Source organism: Ovis aries, chromosome 3 (genome assembly GCF_016772045.2).
Source record: "Ovis aries strain OAR_USU_Benz2616 breed Rambouillet chromosome 3, ARS-UI_Ramb_v3.0, whole genome shotgun sequence".
NCBI lineage: Eukaryota > Metazoa > Chordata > Mammalia > Artiodactyla > Bovidae > Ovis > Ovis aries.
This window is the reverse complement of record NC_056056.1, coordinates 50607213-50625025: the sequence shown is the minus strand read 5'-3', so window position 1 is coordinate 50625025 and position 17813 is coordinate 50607213. Positions and strand designations below refer to the sequence as shown.

At 40.6% G+C, this 17813-nt stretch overlaps 1 protein-coding gene across 4 annotated transcripts in view; it reads right to left on the bottom strand.

The window, feature by feature from the left end:
* Window positions 1-10614, bottom strand: part of CTNNA2 (catenin alpha 2) — a 1404594-nt gene extending 1393980 nt beyond the window's left edge. For all 4 annotated transcript variants that reach the window (XM_012169003.5, XM_042246023.2, XM_042246024.2 and 1 more), the window contains exon 1: window positions 10437-10614. The gene's annotated coding sequence lies outside the window, so the exon portion shown is untranslated. The remainder of the gene's footprint in view (window positions 1-10436) is intronic.
* Window positions 10615-17813: the final 7199 nt, after the last annotated feature.

Here is a 17813-nt window from a genome sequence, read left to right as displayed (position 1 = left end):
ACTTCACCTCTCCCACTGCTGTGCTCATTGATCCTATCTTCCTGCTGGCTCAGCCCTGTCCCAGTTCCCAGACCAAGGCAGGACTGAACTGAAAAGTACTAACACAAGGTCCTCTCCTTCCCCATCTCTGCCCTATCCTTTGCTAAAGCAATGTTTCCAATTTGTGGTCTGCCTAGACTTTTGATCCATTCCCCTGAGAAGTCAATACCATACTGTAATATACACTGTATTGTACTCTGGCACTTAAACCACTTAGGCACTTTTCACCTTTACTAGATTGTCAATTTATGGGATCAAGTATTAAGACTATTCTTACTCATATACAGAGCCAGGGCTATGCCCCCCAAAACAGCATTTTGAATGATTTGTAAGAAAGTATCTGATGAATGACTGCAACATTTGTTGAACCAGAAACTTGTCTGATTTGTTCAAAGGCAGAATGAGTTTGCAGAATTAATACAATCAGCTAGCATTTATCAAGAAACCAATGGGGGCCCAGGGTTGTAACAGGGAAATATTAGAATAAGCAAAGGTATGGCTCCTCTCATTGACACAGTTAGAATCTAAAGTGGTTGACAACTTAAAAAAAAAAAAAAGAATAATTACTGTTTTAGCTTCTGCCTTAACAAGCAAAACATGAAAATCTTCTTGCCTGAGGTCCTGATTTCACAGATGGGCAAACTGCAATTGAGTTTGCCTGCCTGGATTCCAGACTACTGCCAGCACTGACTTTTGCCTCCTGTCCCAGCTCCATGGGCCCCAGTGTGCCTGGCTCTCCCTATCATCATTTGTATGTTTGCCCACTATGCACAATTCCCCTGGATCTAGACTTCCTCCCGCTCCGGTACAAGCTATGATCTACGATCTAAATTTCTCCCTTCCTCTTTTCCTAGGGTACCTCTGTCACCTGTTTCTATGTGCTGCTATGTACATACCCACAATAACAAGCTGTGAATACAATCCTTGTTTTCTGCTTCAATCTCTTTCCCACAAGACTGACAACATCATGGCAGGCCACTAAATCAACTTGAAACAAACACTGTTGCTTGCTGACCCAACTGTTCATTTCCTTTTCTTAACTGAACTTACATTTAGCTCGGCCATCCTCTTCACCTCCTCTGCACAGCCAGGAGCTTCATGAAAAGCTGACCCGTCTCAGCCCCTACAGCTAGCTGGACTAGGGATCCAGTGCTGGCCAGTAGATCAGAGATAAGGGAGGACTTTTGGCAAAAGTTTCCTCTTTTTTTTTCTGGCAGACATCACTACTGCATGATGGTGTGCTCAAAACTGCAGCAGCCAAGACAACACCGAAGCTAAGGATAAAGTCTAGATGCAGAGGGATCACGGAGAAGAGCAGAGAGGGGATACTGACCCAATGTCTGCCACCAGAGCCACCCACCCTCAGCATTTCTTGTCATTTTTACAAATTCTTTTGAATGCATTCCCTTTCTTCTGCTGCCAGGTTACAGATAAGTAAAGGGCATATCTCAGCAGTTTTGTTTTCTACTTCAAAAAAGTAACTTTAACATAGGGATTGGTTGGATATTCAGGTTGTTTTTAGTTTGAAGCTATTATGAGTAATGCTGCTATTAATTTTCATGTAAAGGCCTTTGTGCAGGTTTTCATTTCATCTGGGAGTGGTTGTACTGTAAGAGTATTTTTAACAGGAGGAAGAAAACGTTTCCTAAAGTGTTACAACCCACCAAGGTATGAGGGCTTCATTTGCTTCAGATCCTCTCCAAAACTTGATATTGTCAGTATTGTTAAATTTAGCCATTCTCATGTTTGTACAGAGGTAGCATATTGTGGCTTTTATATTTTATTATTTGAGTGAACAATAGACAAGCACCTCTTCGTATGCTTACTGCTCATTCATATATCTTTTTATGAAATATTTCTTCAGATATTTTGTTTTGGTTGGATTGTTTGTTTTACTGAGATGTAAGCGTTCTATATACAATCAGAACAACTACTCCATTTTCAGATATATAGAGATAAAAAAAGAGATACATAGGTCTAGCAAATCTGGAGTCTTTTGAAAAACAATTTTTTTTTAATTTGGATAGAGTCTAGTTTATCTTTTTCCTTTAACTTTATTATTAATGCTTTTAGGACCTACTTTATCTAACTCATCTTTCAGTTCAGTTCAGTTCAGTCACTCAGTCGTGTCCGACTCTTTGTGACCCCATGAACTGCAGCAATCCAGGCCTCCCTGTCCATCACCAACTCCCGGAGTTCACTCAAACTCACATCCATAGAGTCGGTGATGCCATCCAGCCATCTCATCCTCTGTTGTCCCCTTCTCCTCCTGCCCCCAATCCCTCCCAGCATCAGAGTCTTTTCCAATGAGTCAACTCTTTGCATGAGGTGGCCAAAGTACTGGAGTTTCAGCTTTAGCATCATTCCTTCTAAAGAACACCCAGGACTGATCTCCTGTAGAATGGACTGGTTGGATCTCCTTGCAGTCCAAGGGACTTTCAAGAGTCTTGTCCAAAACCACAGTTCAAAAGCACCAATTCTTCAGCGCTCAGATTTCTTCAAAGTCCAACTCTCACATCCATACATGACTACTGGAAAAACCATAGCCTTGACTAGACAGACCTTTGTGGGCAAAGTAATGTCTCTGCTTTTGAATATGCTATCTAGGTTGGTCATAACTTTCCTTCCAAGGAGTAAGCATCTTTTAATTTCATGGCTTCAATCACCATCTGCAGTGATTTTATCTAACCCCAAATCACAAAGAGTTTCTCCTGAAATTTCTTCTAGAAGTTTATAAACTCTAAACTCTTTGTTGTGCTCAGTCATGTCCAACTCTTTGCAACATCATGGACTGTAGCCCACCAGACTCCTTTGTCCATGGGATTTCCCAGGCAAGAATACTGGAGTAGGTTGCCATGCCTTCCTCCAGGGGATCTTTCTGACCCAGGGATCAAACCCATGTCTCCTGTTACTCCTGCACTGGCAGGCAGGTTCTTTATCATTGTGCCATCTGGGAAGTCTAACCACAGACAAATCTCAAACACATTATACTCATTGAAAGGAGGAAACACAAATGAGTACATATTCTATGATTCAATCTATATTCACTTTGGGAACAGCAATATTCACTTTTGGAACTAGTCTATAGAGACAGAAAGCAGATCAAGCAGAGGGGCATTTTTCAGGGCAATGGAAATATTCTATATCTTAATTGCAGTGGTGGTTACACAGGTATATTTATCAATGCACAACAGCAATTTAAATGGATGCATTTCTTATATATAAACTATATCTCAACAAATTTGATCATAAAAAAATTTAATGGAGCTGGATTGGTTGAAAGACAGACAACAAAACAGTCCTATGGGATAGGATTTAAGGGACAAGCAAAATTTTGCTTGTGCCCAAGGCAAAAATATTAACCTTAGAGTATATATAACTACTTTTATAAATATTTCCTAATTCTAAACTCATTAATGCCATATAGTGTTTCAAAGACAGTGGCATTACTCCAACAAGCCAAACGTATACTAGGCTAGTCCCTATCTGGAGGTAGCAAGCTTATTTGTATCTCCAATCCAAGAAGGATTTTTTTTTAAAGGAGAGAAAAGGAAGGATGGAGAGGTTAAGAAAGGGACTGATTTTTTTAGTTTTCCCTTGGCCCAGAGACTCTATGAACCTAAATTTGCAGTTTCCTTGGGAAAGGGACAACATATGACACTGAAGGTAAAAATTTTTCTCATGCAGCAGCAGTATATACTTCAAAAGAAAAGAAAAAAACAAATAGGACAGAGTAAGAAATAAATCATTACTCCTTGAAATTTTAAGGGAAATTCTTCACATGTGGAATTATAGAATTTTATAGCTGGAAGATACTCTATATTGTCATGTACATTCCATGTCACTTAAAAAAGGTACAGATTAAATTAATAAGCCTTGGAGGGTTTCCGGTTTGTTTAGTCACACAGTAAAGAATCTGCCTGCAATGCAGAAGACTCGGGTTCAAAACCTAGGTCAGGAAGGTCCCCTGGAGAAAGGACTAGGTACCCACTCCAATATTCTTGTAGAAACCCATGGACAGAGGAGCTGAGGAGGTTACAGTCCATGGGGTCACAGAGTCAGACATGACTGGGAGATGTTCACTTCACTTCACTTAGTCAATCAGTTGAAAATCTGGAGGAAAAACCCAGGTGTCCTGATTCCTGATTCAGTTTTGTGATAAAATTGTACTTTCTAGCCCAATGCTCTACATGGAGCAGACATTCAAAAAAATACCTGTTCAATGAATTCATGTTAGATAAATGTGATTTTTTTTAATGCATAGAAAGCATAACTGAATAGAGGGATAAATTTAGATGATGACACTTTTTTTTCCCCCAGTGAGTTCTGTATATACCTCTTTATGCCATTTCTGCATTTAAGAAGGAAAACAGAAGCACATTTTATGAAATTACTCTGGCAGGTATTGATGTCTAAAGAAAAATACTGGGGACAACTGGTAAACTCTCAAGAGTTAGGGGACACCTTTTCTAAGAAATAGTTGAGGGCAATTAGCTGTTTATGAGGTAGTTAAGGGACATTTCTACCTCCTAACTAAAAGATGCATCAATGATATTCAACAACTGCCTCAATCCAACCAGTCAATCCTAAAGGAAATCAGTCCTGAATATTCATTGGCAGGACAGATACTGAAGCTGAAACTCCAATACTTTGGCCACCTGCTGCGAAGAACCAATTCACTAGAAAAGACCCTGATGCTGGGAAAGATTGAAGGCGGGAAGAGAAGTGGATGACAGAGGATAAGATGCTTGGATGGCATCACCAACGCAATGGATGTGAGTTTGAGTATGGTCTGGGAGTTTGGTGATGGACAGTGAAGCCTGGCGTGCTGCAGTCCATGGGTCACAAAGAGTCAGACACAACTGAGCGACTGGACTGAACTGACTGAACTGAACTCAAGCCCTATAAATTAAAGATAAAATTTTAAGACTGTATTCTTCTTACCAAAATGTTGTCTAATCACAAAATTAGAAGAGAATGAGCCATACCCTGTTATCTTTAAGCTCAAGAACCATAAGGTAGAAATAAGATAGATACAAAGGAACAGTAAGAAATAAAATGATACACAGAGAACATCAGGACTGCTTTGCAATGTACCAGAGAAACAGATTTGGAAAAAACTTGCTGACAGTCCCTCCCACAGGCACACCGAGGGACTAGAATGACTGATAGTGAGCTTTAGATGTCACAAGCTGATCCCATGTTACATAAGAAAATCGGCTTCCCCACCTCGGAAATTACACATGCCACCAGTGAAGAGGCAGTAAAGAGGCAAGAAGGATAGCTGAACCTGCTGGGCAGAGAGCTCCAAAAACTAACATGAAATTTACACTTTCTTTCCATCCATCATTTCTGAGCCCTCTTGCCCTCTTGCTCTCTACTTACAAAATAAATACCCAACTCAAAAGTTGATGGAGACAGATCTGAGTTTTGCCCGCTTGCTCTGGTACAAATATCAGATTCTCTGGTCTTTTACCGAGTCACTGTGGTTTCTGAGTAGCTGTCAAAGAACTGACATACCCCCACTGGAGTTCATGGCTTGAGTTGTGAAATATCAAGGTGCCATGGAAAAAAGGATCTTGGATTTACCGCAGATATATAACAAACAATATAAGCCCAATTTACACATATGAACATATTACAAGTATCCTATTAACTGAACAAGCAGTTAAAAAAATTTTAGCTCAATAGATGAAACAAAATTAACTTTATCTCATTCTTATTCTACTTTTCCATGTTCTCTATAAGTTAAGGTCATTGCTTAATTTACAGAGAACATAGTTGCTTCGTTTTCATTCCTGTTAATGCACATTATCTTCACATCTGAAAAATAATAGTCTGAGTTGTATATACAGATATGGCCTTTAAATAAGAATGAATAAAAGCCCTATAAAATTAAGCTGTATAAGGTCAGACTATCACTTTTATATAATGAGTTATAATCTCAAAGAGCTGTGGAATGCATATTTGTGGTTGAGTTAGAATTCAGCTCCAACGTAAAAATTCACTTATGAGGAAAATTAAAGCATCTAAAAGTAGTTTTTCAAAAATCACTGGTGCTTTAATACGAAACTGACCAGAAGTGATACATTGGGAAACGTTTTATTTACATCTGCTGCATCCTTAAAACATCAGAATATTAAGAAAGCTTCCAAAATGGAAAATAAAAATGCCACAGTCTATGTCTGTTAAACTTCTAGTTTGGGGAAATACATTCATGTTTTTAACCATATATATCTTAAGATAATATCCATGAGATTAATTTTGTATAGATTAGAACTACAAAAAATAATTATAGAATATTTTACTATTTTGGAGAAAAGAATGAAATTATGTCTATCTATTAAAAATAAATTAAACATGAGTACTATAAACACTGAAACTTGTAACTTGCAGGTAAATTTTTCTGGAAATCCTTTTTCGATAAAATAACACAAAGCATTTATGCTTTTGGATCCAATAAACACAAGTCAAAGCTAAAGGCATGTCAACAGACATAGCCAATGGGCAACTATCACCCCACACTGAGCTGGTGTTTACCTTGCTCAGTGCACAATCCCAGACAGACCCTCTGTTGCCATCACACCCTAGTCTCCCAGCAAACACTTGAAAAGAGCACAACTCATTGAGAATAATTAATAATCTCGAACACCAAAAAAAAAAAAAGAAAAAGAAAAAAAAATAAAGTTCCAACAAATACAATTACCCTAATAATGCCCAGGTTTATGTATGACAAAATAAAATAATCATGGCTACTATTCTCCAAGTATGTATTCTGGAATATTCCTTGTAGTTAAGGCAAAACAAGAGAGAGTTGAGATAATCATGATATTAAATCTTTATTATTTAGAAAGGTCAACTTTCTGACTTGAAGTTTAAAGAAAAGAGACAGAAAGAATACTCTGGGTCCTCACTGTGACACAGACCTTGAATCCTGTGTCTTGGTGTGGTGTTTTGTGTAAGACAAAGAACTGAAACAGGTCCTCTGGGTAGCTGCACATTCTGTGATAAAATGGATCCCACAATACAACAAGTTGTCTTGTCCCAAGTGAGAGGCTAATTACTCTGACCATATGTGTTTAACACTGTTTAATACACTCCCTAGTAGTCAAGTAATCAGTCTTCCCAAACACACCGGTGTTTCTCCCCTCTGCTTTTGTTCCAGCTGTGTACCCACCCTGCATGAAACCCTTCCCAAAAGTCTGTCCAAGCCCCACTGCGACTCCTGAATATTATCGTTCTTAGATTACATAAATAACTGTCCTCTCCAGAATCCCTCTAACCACTTACCTGCTTTTTATTTCTTTCCAGCATATAATCATATATTGTCTTAGATTGTTTTAAATCATTTTCCTAATTATAATACTGTTTAAGATATGCTTTGTTATCCCAAGTACTCAGATTAACATTTAACCCTTTAAGTAATCCTAAGAATCAAGGTCTACCATAATTCCCATTTTGCAAATGAGGGGAAGGGCTTAAATAATACACAAGGGCATAACACTACTACGTAAGTAGAGCATGCACTCAAATCTAAAGCTCTCTCCAAAGATCTTGCTCTTTACCACTGTGAAATATGACTTCATGCAAAAGCCTGTTCTCAACTAGGCTGTAAGCTAAGGTCAAAGACAGTGTCTTTTTACTTCTTTTGAAAACCTCATGCACTTAGCTTAGGGTTGAGCAGTTTTAAGAGCTCTGAGAAAACCATAGAGAATGTTCCAGAATATTTGCTACAGGGTCCATAAGATGTACTACTGGGTTTTTATCTGTACCATACATTGTTAAAGGTCTAGTCAAGTAAAGCAAGAAGTCTCCAGAAGTTAAACAGAGGAAGTTGGTTGGACTTTATCTGTAAAGTGAATAATGATCAGAGTAGCAGGGCTGCTTTTTTAAGACACTAGTTCTTCAGTTTCATATTTCGTTCATTTTACTCAAGCCTCTCTCAAAATCTTGCTGTAAACAAATGTTATTTTCTCTTCTATCTGTTAATAACTTGTAAATTTTGTTTTCACTCACTAGATGAATGTTTACAAAGGAGACAAATAAACAGTATTTTTCTTTCCATAGTAAGCACAGTATTAAAAACAGAGGCATACGCCCACATCACTCTGTAAATCAAAACTGCAATCAAGGAAGAGGAGGGCTGTCTGAGGGGCTGCCTCCTCCCCTAGCTCACAACCACAACGCTCCACAGAGAAAGAACAGTAGAGATGTTAGAAGAGGGGAAAGTCATTTGAAAGTAAATTAGGACAAAACTAATGGATTGTTTTCATATACAACTACTATCAAAGGTTTTTACTAGCTTCATGGCATTCCAGGGAAATGAACAAAAAGAAAACAGAACAGCCCTGCCTACAATTGTGTTAGCTCTTAAGTAATGTAACCACTCAAATATGGATAGGGTTGACGGCAATTCTGCATCAGGACATGGTAACACTGACAATTCCACCAAGCTTCAGCCAAGCCATTAATGGAATTGCAATCCTATCAAGAGGAGTTGGGGCAAGGGGTGGATCCATCATTCCTAATATCATGCACTTACCCCCAAAAAAAACTGATTCAGATGATTAACTGTGTCAGCTCTTTGTCAAATCAGTACTCAATCACTTTGGAAGGTAATTCTCTTCAACTCAACTCCTACTTTACATTCCCATAAAATATTAAAGTGCATATTACACCACTAGCATATAATAACTTAAATGAAAAGAAAAAAAAAATCAACAATTTGCTCCACAGCATAGTTTCTTACTGGAAGCTTCATTGAATCCACCATTAATTTCAGTCCCTCAGTCCCTCCCCACACACCCATTAAACATAAAATACAGCTATCTGTAGAAATTAAGGGTTTTTATTTTTGTGCATTTTTTAAAAGGTGAGTATAGATAAAATACAGGCTTCTAAATAGTCCATTTCTGAGTTATACTTATCCTACTTGTTGGATCTTTCTGAAATGATGAATACACTAAAAATTCTGAGGCAGGGCTATCCCACCAGGTATGAATAAACTTTCAGCAGCAACACTTGCTAAAAGTAGCATTGCCAAATCACTATTAATATATATAATAGAAGGGGTTAGAGTGTAAGCTAAAGAAAGCAAAATAAAATATATCATTTGGTGAAAATAAACGGTGCAAAACCAACTGAAATTTTAAATTGTTCACAACGGTCTCAAAGATAATTCAACTTTCCCAGTGGTATACACCACAAACAGAATCATACGGTACTTTTCAAACATCTTCAGGATTTCTGTAAGGTGCATGAGAAAAGGTAAGGGTATCTGCTAAAGGTATTATGCAGCTAATTCTATCAAAACGATATATTTCTAAGCCTGTGGAATATAACCTCATCACTCCAGTCTATTGTGCTCCTTTAGAAGTTAACTCATGATGAACAAAAGTGCCTCTCTTCCACTCCTCTGCTCTCTGTTTTCCCAAATCCATCCACCCTAGTGTTTTGTATGCTGACCCAAACATTCCACAAATAATGCTGGGGTATACACATTAAAGTTTTAGAGAGTTTCTGCCTCTAAAGTAGACAGTGGCAGAACTAAGGACACAAGGGTTCAATTTCAAGGCAAATATTGGGCGGGTGGTTTGAAAATATCAATTCAAAGAGGCCTAGGGAAAAGAGATACAGGCATCCACCGCCACCACCCTCCCTCTCCCCTCCCCTCTTCCTCTCTTGTTCTCTTCCTCTCTCCTCGTCCCTCCGTGTGGCTTCTCACACAGAGACAATCAAAGCCGGGAAAACTGGGTTTTAAATTAGTGACACACACACTGGGAATATGTAATTCTCCAGAAGGAAAAAAGAAACTGCTACAGAGGGGCGTGGGGGGGGGGGTTGGCAACATGTCTAAGTGACAACCCTCCCCACCCCCACCCTAATACAGCACAAATCCACAGATTCTTCCTCAACCCTCTTCTCCTTCCAGTTCCCGGTACTCTATCCAACTTGACCCTTAATCCAAACAACACAGAGATCCACAGGGCATCCGCTGTGCAAGAGCGTGTCTCTCAGTAGATGTGCCCAATTTTTTTGGAAGCCCCTGAATCCGGACAGTTGTACCAGGCAAGGGATCTCCCACTGGGGAAGGGGTGAAGAAAGGAGGAAAAAAAAAAAGAGATGGAGACAAGAGGAAAGCGAGGCAGAGCTGCGCTCTGGAGCGACTGGCTGCAAGGAAGACAGGGAAGAAAGAAAGGGTGGGAAGGAAGCGGGGCTGGGAGAAAAGAAGAAAGGGATGAAAGAAAGGCTGGAAGGGGAGAGGAGAGAGGGATGTTGGGAAGGATAAGGGCGGGAGGGTTGTGGAGCAGGGAGGGAGGGGAGGACGCAGAGGATGGGAGGGAGACTGGGAGGGAGGGAGGCAGGCAAGGATGGAGGATGCTCTGCCCGGGACTCACCTCTGTGGGTCGGTGGGAGTTTCTCGCCCTCCTCCTCTCTCTTGTTCGTTCCCAGCAGCTGGAGGGGTAACCACTGACAGGACTGGAGAAGCGGCGGCGGGGAAGAGGGCAGCAGCTGCAGCAGCCGCCTCTGGCCGAGGTGCGGTGCCTCCCGCTCCGCCCGCCAGCCCGGGTCTCCGCCTCACTCGCGGCTGGAAGCAAAGCCGCTCCCCCCTCCCCCCGCCCGCCCGGCGTCCTGCCCAAGCGCGAGCGGCAGCGGCCCGGATCGCCGCTAGGGGAAGCGGCCAGTGCGCAGGCGCGGCCGCCTGCTCATTTGCGCGCCCCCGCGGTCCCTGGGCCCCCGCGGCTCGGCGCTCCGCGGGGCTAGGGCAGGCACGGAGCGGGGCCACGGGCGCGCGCGGCCTGGGGAGCGCTGAGAGGGCGGGGCTGGGCGGGGCTGGGCGGGGTAGAGCTGGGGAGCGAGGCTGACAGCGCCGCAGGTGGGGGGAGGGGACAGTGGCGAAGGGGCACTGCCGAAGGGCGCAGGTGCCGTGTCCATGACAACAGCGTTACCCTGAGGGCGGGGACGCAGTGAGCCGCCCGAAGACCAGGGACAGACACCCACCGAGTACGGGAGAGGTCTTAGGGGAGAAGGGGATAGGGTTTGCAGAGCAGGAAGAAAGGGTGAGAGGGAGAAGGCGCGTCGCTGGAGGAGGGCAGGGCCCCAGTGCAGTGAAGGTAGTGACCGACCCAGGAGAGAGGTTTGGGGGTACAAAGAGGAGGGGAGCTGCACTTTAAAAGGGACTAAAAGAGGATGGAAGTATTAAAACAAGTGAAACGTGCTCATTTCACAAGCCTGTATTGAGTGCTGTCTCTGAAAAGGGCATTGTGATTCTTGTATCAATTCAAAGACTATTACTGAGACCCTAATTTGTACAAGGCACTCTACTTAGGCACTTTGAGATAGCCAAAAATGTATAGTATAAGGTGGAGGTTATGCTTTAGTTGAGGAACTTACATGGAAATTTCATGGAGCACGTGCTCCGCCTACCACCATCAGCTGGGGCTTGATGACAGTGGAATGTAACTGTTACAAAAGTGCTAGAAGCAAAAAAGATGCACAGCTATATCAAACGTGAAAGGTAAGTTATAGCTGCCTTTGTTTTGCCACAGTGCCAAGTGACTTTTTAAATCAAGAGAGAAAAATAAAGACAAACCAATGCCAGTTTGGTATGATAGAAGTGATACTGTATTTACAACATGTAAACTGGCCTCCTCGCCTACAAGCATCAGTGTGTTTGTTCGTGCACGGATTTATATCACATGGTGCACGCATTTTTTACACTCCTTCTTCATTGGCAGTGTCAGGTATGTTACACCCCCTCTCATTCCCAACTTGGTATCAGCTGCAGTTGTTTTAAGATTGTCAAGCTCCTGTGATTTATTCTCTCCAGGCGATGACTTTATACCTCTATCTCTGTCTATTCCTCTCTTTTTCTCCCCCAATATCTTTTTGCCTTTCTTTTCTATTGTCATCACCACTTAGCCATTCTTAAAAAAAAAAAAAATCCGTGGGAGAAAATAGACAGGAGTCACCAGATGTAGGATTAAGAAGAAAAAAAAAAAAAAGAAAAAAATCCCTCAACCTGAACGATGCTTCAGGACCATGGACAGTGCTATCGCTTGCTCCTCCCACCCAGCTAGATCCTAGGCTCAGCCTATGGATTCTGGAGAAAGACGCTAAGAAAGTACTGAGTGTGCTTCAAGAAGTAAATTCCGAGTGCCAAATGATTTCTGATAAAACACAGGAACGAAGTAGAAAATGAAAAACGCGTACCTTGGACTGAAGCAAGTAGGAAGCAAGAGGGCTCAGCTAAATTTTGAGTAAAAAATGGGTAAGATTTAGGGAAGCACCACAGGACCCTAAAGTGGTAACAGGGAAATAGTTCTGTCAGGGAGGGAGGTACTTGAATAAAAATAGGAAGTATCTTCCTGGAGTTGAAGAACACCTCTGATTTCAAATGGTCCAAGAACGTGGAAAAGGTTAAAAGTAGTCCCAGTTAAATGAGATACAATACTCTCTCAAGGATGTTTTGCTGTTGTTACTCTGATTTCTCATTCTCTGGTCAGGCTGATGGATGGGGGAATGAACCAAAACATACAGACTGAAGGGTTATGAAACCTCTCTTTAATGTTGAGAACATTCATTTGTAGCTTTGTACATTGTTTTAAATTAGGCTTAAATTTATAATTCTATGTTTTAACTGGCAGCAAATGGGGTGTGGGGCGGAACCTAATGTAAACCAAGTGCTATCTTGTCAAAATGAGATGGTCCTTGTTTTTGTCTTGTAGTGACTTTTTAAAATATTAGATATTATCAGGAAAAATTTTAAAGTTATTTGTAAAATATTTATCTCTTTTTTTGTCTGCACAATTACTTTAAATTAGAATTAAAAACAACTGCATAAAAGCCATCTCTTCTTTCTCAGGCCCCTGATCTTTCTCACTCTTCCTTCAAAATGCAACAAACTGTCAGTCAAATAATGATAAGAAATTACTCAGGCAATCCACTTAAGTAACCAGCAAGGAAATGACAGCTGAATTTTCTTTTCCTCTGTCTCCCAAAAATTTGCTAGCACTTTCATGTTTTGATTGAAGGGAAACCTCCAACCCCTACCTACTCTATGGAAACATCCAAATTGAGGATTTATTTATTTCTCTCAGATAATAGTATAAACATCCTTGTATAAATAATGGCTATTATTTAATACTGAAAAGCTATCATTTTATTTGTCCCCATTCTAAACCAAGAGGAAATTTTTTAACTTTATTGCTTTTGTTTTGAGACCGCCTGTGAGTCTGGCTGTTTTCAATTTTCTTGATTTAAGTGTTGTCCTTCATTTCAATGACATAAACATATACAGCCCTAAGAACAAGTTTTCCCCTCCCCCATTCATATTAAAGACATGTCAATCTAAGTAAGAAACAAAAGAGTACTGTTTAAAGTGCATTATCATATACAAATGGAAAAAAATACTGTATATATTTAACATGCAGTGATATGACATCTAGGCTTTTAGAACAAACTCCAAACCAAATCTAGTAAATCCTAAGTAAAACCATCCTTAGTGCTTATACATTTAAGCATCAGGTCTCTACACACTGGGCCCCTCATTCAGTCTGTCAGCTCCTGAAATTTTTCAATCAAATCCTCCTGAGCAATTCATATTTTAAGTAGACTTTTATATTTTATAGCAGTTTTAGATTCATAGGAAAGTTGAGAAGAATGTACAGAGTATCCACATACCTCCTTCAGCTACCCAGGAAAAACCTCTCCACACTATTGATAGCTCGCCACAACGGAACATTTGTTAAAACCTGTGAACCTTCATTGATGTATCATTATCACTTAAAGTCAATAGTTTGCACTAAAGTTCACTCTTGCTGAATTTTGGGGGGGTTTTGACAAATGTATAAACAGTATATCCACCACTGTTTAATACATAATCATTTCACTACCCTAAAATTCTTCTATACTCTGCCTATTCATTCTTCCCCTCAACCCCTGGTGACCTCTGATCTTTTTACTGTATCCATAGTTTTCTCTTTTCCAGAATGACATATAGTGGGAGTAGTAACACACACCTAAGTTCCCTGAATGTCTTTTCGTGACTCCATAACATTTCTTTTCAGTGCTGAATAATAATACTCCAATGTGTGGGTGTTCTCCAGCTGAATAATATTACTCCATTGTCTAGATATTCTACAGTCCATTCAGTTACTAAAGGACATCTTAGATGCTTCCAACTTTTGGCCATTATGAATAAAAACAACATAGAAAGTTTACTTTTTAAGATCCTCCAAAATATGTCAGACCTTATCATGGCCAATATCATGGATATTGCTGCATATGAGTAGTAAGGAAGTAAGTCGTTCTAAGTTTTAGTCACTCAGCCATGTCCAACTCTTTGTGATCGCATGGACTGTAGCCTGCCAGGCTCCTCTGTCCATGGAGTTCTCCAGGCAAGAATACTGGAGTAGGTTGACATTTCCTTCTCCAGGGGATCTTCCCAACCAAGGGATTGAATCTGGGTCTTCCTGCATTGCAGGCAGATTCTTTACTGCCTGAGCCACCAGGGAAGCCCCATCTGAGTAGCACACCCAAAGATTTCTTAAATGTTTCAGCTTATTTTCTGTCGCCTTGCAACAGACTACTTCTATTGTCTATAAAATATCGGCTGATGAAACTTTCACTTTTGTTGTTTTTATGTACTCCATTATTTTAAAAAGTGCTAAATAATTTGTTTTAGAATTCTTGTTTTCTGCAGATTCTAGCAACTATAACTTTTCATCTTCAAACATATTTATTATTCATTAGTTGTTCAGTCGCTAAGTTGTGTCCAGTTCTTTGCAACCCCATGGACCACAGCACACCAGCCTCCTTTCTCCTCCACTATCTCCTGAAGTTTGCTCAAATTCATGTCCATTGAGTCAGTGATGCTATCTAAAGATCTCATCCTCTGCTGCCCTTTTCTCCTTTTGCCTTCAATCTTTCCCAATATCAGGAAGTTTTCCAGTGAATAAGGCTCTTCACATCAAGTGGCCAAAGCATTGGAGCTTCAGCTTCTGCATCAGTCCTCCCAATGAATATCCAGGGTTGATTTCCTTTTGAATTGACTGCTTTTATCTCCTTGGAGTTCAAGGGACTCTCAAGAGTCTTCTCCAGCACCACAGTTCAAAAACATCAGTTCTTTGGCACCTACCCTTTTTTATGGTTCAGCTCTCACATGGGTACATGACTACTGGAAAAACCACAGCTCGTCTATACAGACCTTTGTCAGCAAAGTGGTGTGTGTCTCTGTGTATTTGTTAATACTCTATCTAGCTTTGTCATAGCTTTCCTTCCAAGAAGCAAGCATCTTTTAATTTCATGGCTGCAGTCAACATCAGCAGTGATTTTGGAGCCCCAGAAAATAAAATCTGTCACTGCTTCTGCTTATGGGACAGAATGCCATAATCTTAGATTTTTAATGTTGAGTTTCAGGCCAGATTTTTCACTCTCCCCTTTCACGTGCATTAAGAGGTTCTTTAGTTCCTCTTCAATTTCTGCCATTAGAGTGGTAACATCTGCATATCTGAGGTTGTTGATATTTCTTTCAGCAATCTTGATTCCAGCTTGTGATTCACCCAGCCAGACATTTCATGTGACGTACTGGGCATAGAAGTTAAATAAGCAGGGTGACAACATACAGCCTTGACGTACTACTCCTTTCCCAATTTGGCACTCTCAGTTGTTCCATGTCTGATTCTAACTGTTGCTTCTTGACCCACATACAGGTTTCTGAGGAGCCAAGTAAGGTGGTCTGGTACTCCTATCTTTTGAAGAATTTTCCACAGTTCATTGTGATCCACACAGTCAAAGGTTTGAGCATAGTCAATGAGGCAGAAGAAGATGTTTTTTCTGTAATTCTCTTGATTTTTACATGATCCAACAAATGTTGGCAATTTGATTTCTGGTTCCCCTGCCATTTATAAACCCAGCTTGTACATCTGGAAGTTCTCAGTTCACACACTGCTGGAGCCTAGCTTGAAGGATTTTGAGCATTACCCTGCTAGCATATGAAATGAGCACAGCTGTACAGTAGTTTGTACATTCTTAGGCATTGCACCTCTTTGGGATATAAATGAAAACTGACCTTTTCCAGTCCTGCGGCCACTGCTGAGTTTTCCAAATTTGGTAACATTTTAATGGACAGGGAGGCCTGGCGTGCTGGAGTTCATGGGGTCACAAAGAGTTGGATAGGACTGAGCGGCTGAACTGAACTGAACTGAACTGAGTGTAACATTTTAACAACATCATCATCTACAATTTGAAATAGCTCAGCTGGAAATCTGTCCCTTCCGCTAGCTTTGTTTGTAGTAATGCTTCCTAAGGTTCACGTGAATTCACTCTCCAGAATGTCCAGTTTTAGGTGACATTGATCCAGCTCTACCAAACCATCGTGGTTATCTGGGTCAATAAAACCTTTTTTGTATATTTTTTCTATGTATCCTTGCCACTTGTTCTTAACCTATTCAGCTTCTGTTAGGCCCTTACCATTTCTGTCCTTTATTGTGCCCATCCTTGCATGAAATGTTCCCTTGATATCTCTAATTTTCTTGAAGAGGTCTCTAGTCTTTCCCATTCTATTGTTTTCCTTTATTCCTTTGCACTGTTCATTTAAGAAGACTTTCTTGTCTATCCTTGCTATTCTCTGGGACTCTACATTCCAATGGGTTATCTTTCCCTTTCTCTCTGGCTTTTTGCTTGTCTTTTTTCCTTAGCTGTTTGTAAAGCCTCCTCCTCAGACAACCACTTTACCTTCTGGCATTTATTGTTCTTGGGGATGGTTTTGGTCACTGCCTTCTCTACAGTAATACAGACCTCCATCCATAGTTCTTCAGCCACTCTGTCTACCAGATCTAATCCCTTGAATCTATTTGTCACCTCCACTATATAATCATAAAGGATTTTATTTAGGTCACACCTGAATGGCCTAGTGGTTTTCCCTGCTTCAATGTAAGCCTAAGTTTTGCAGTATTGAAGATGGAAATGGCAACCCTCTCCTGTATTCTTGCCTGGAAAACTCCATGGACATAGGAACCTAGTCGGCTACAATCCAAGGAATCACAAAGAGTCAGACGTGCCTGGGTGATGAACACTTTCACTTTGCAATAAGGAGCCCATGCTCTGAGCCACAGTCAGCTCCCAGTCTTGTTTTTGCTGACTGTATAGAGATTCTCCTTTGGAGGCAAAAGTGAAAGTGTTCCTCGCTCAGTTGTGCCTCACTCTTGGGACCCCTTGGACTGTATATAATATATATATTTTATATGCCATTTTAATGTTCCCAAATAAATACAATGGGTATTTTACAAATCACATGTATAAAATTTCTTCCTTTTGCGTTTTAAAACTTTCCAACTGCACCATTATATAGATAGATTATGGTAGACAGAATAATGGACTTACCAAGATTTCCATGCACCACTCCCTTGAACTTGTGAATATGTTACAAAAGGAACTTTGAAGATGTGACTGTATTGTTCAGTTGCTGCCTCCTATCTGACTCTTTGCAACCCCATGAATTTCAACATGATTTGAGAATGGGAGATTTTCTAGGATTGTACAGTGGGTTCAACACAATCCCATGAGCTGTTAAAGTGAAGAAACTTTCCTTGGCTAAAGTCAAGAGATATAGTGGAGTGATAAGGCAGAAGAGTCAGAGGAATTCCAAGCAGGATAGTGATTTGAATGACTTAGCTGAATTTGATGGGGACCATAAAGCAGGGAATGAGGGTAGCCTCTAGAAGGTGAGAATGACCCCTCGCTGACAGCCAGCAAGGAAACAGACCTCAGTC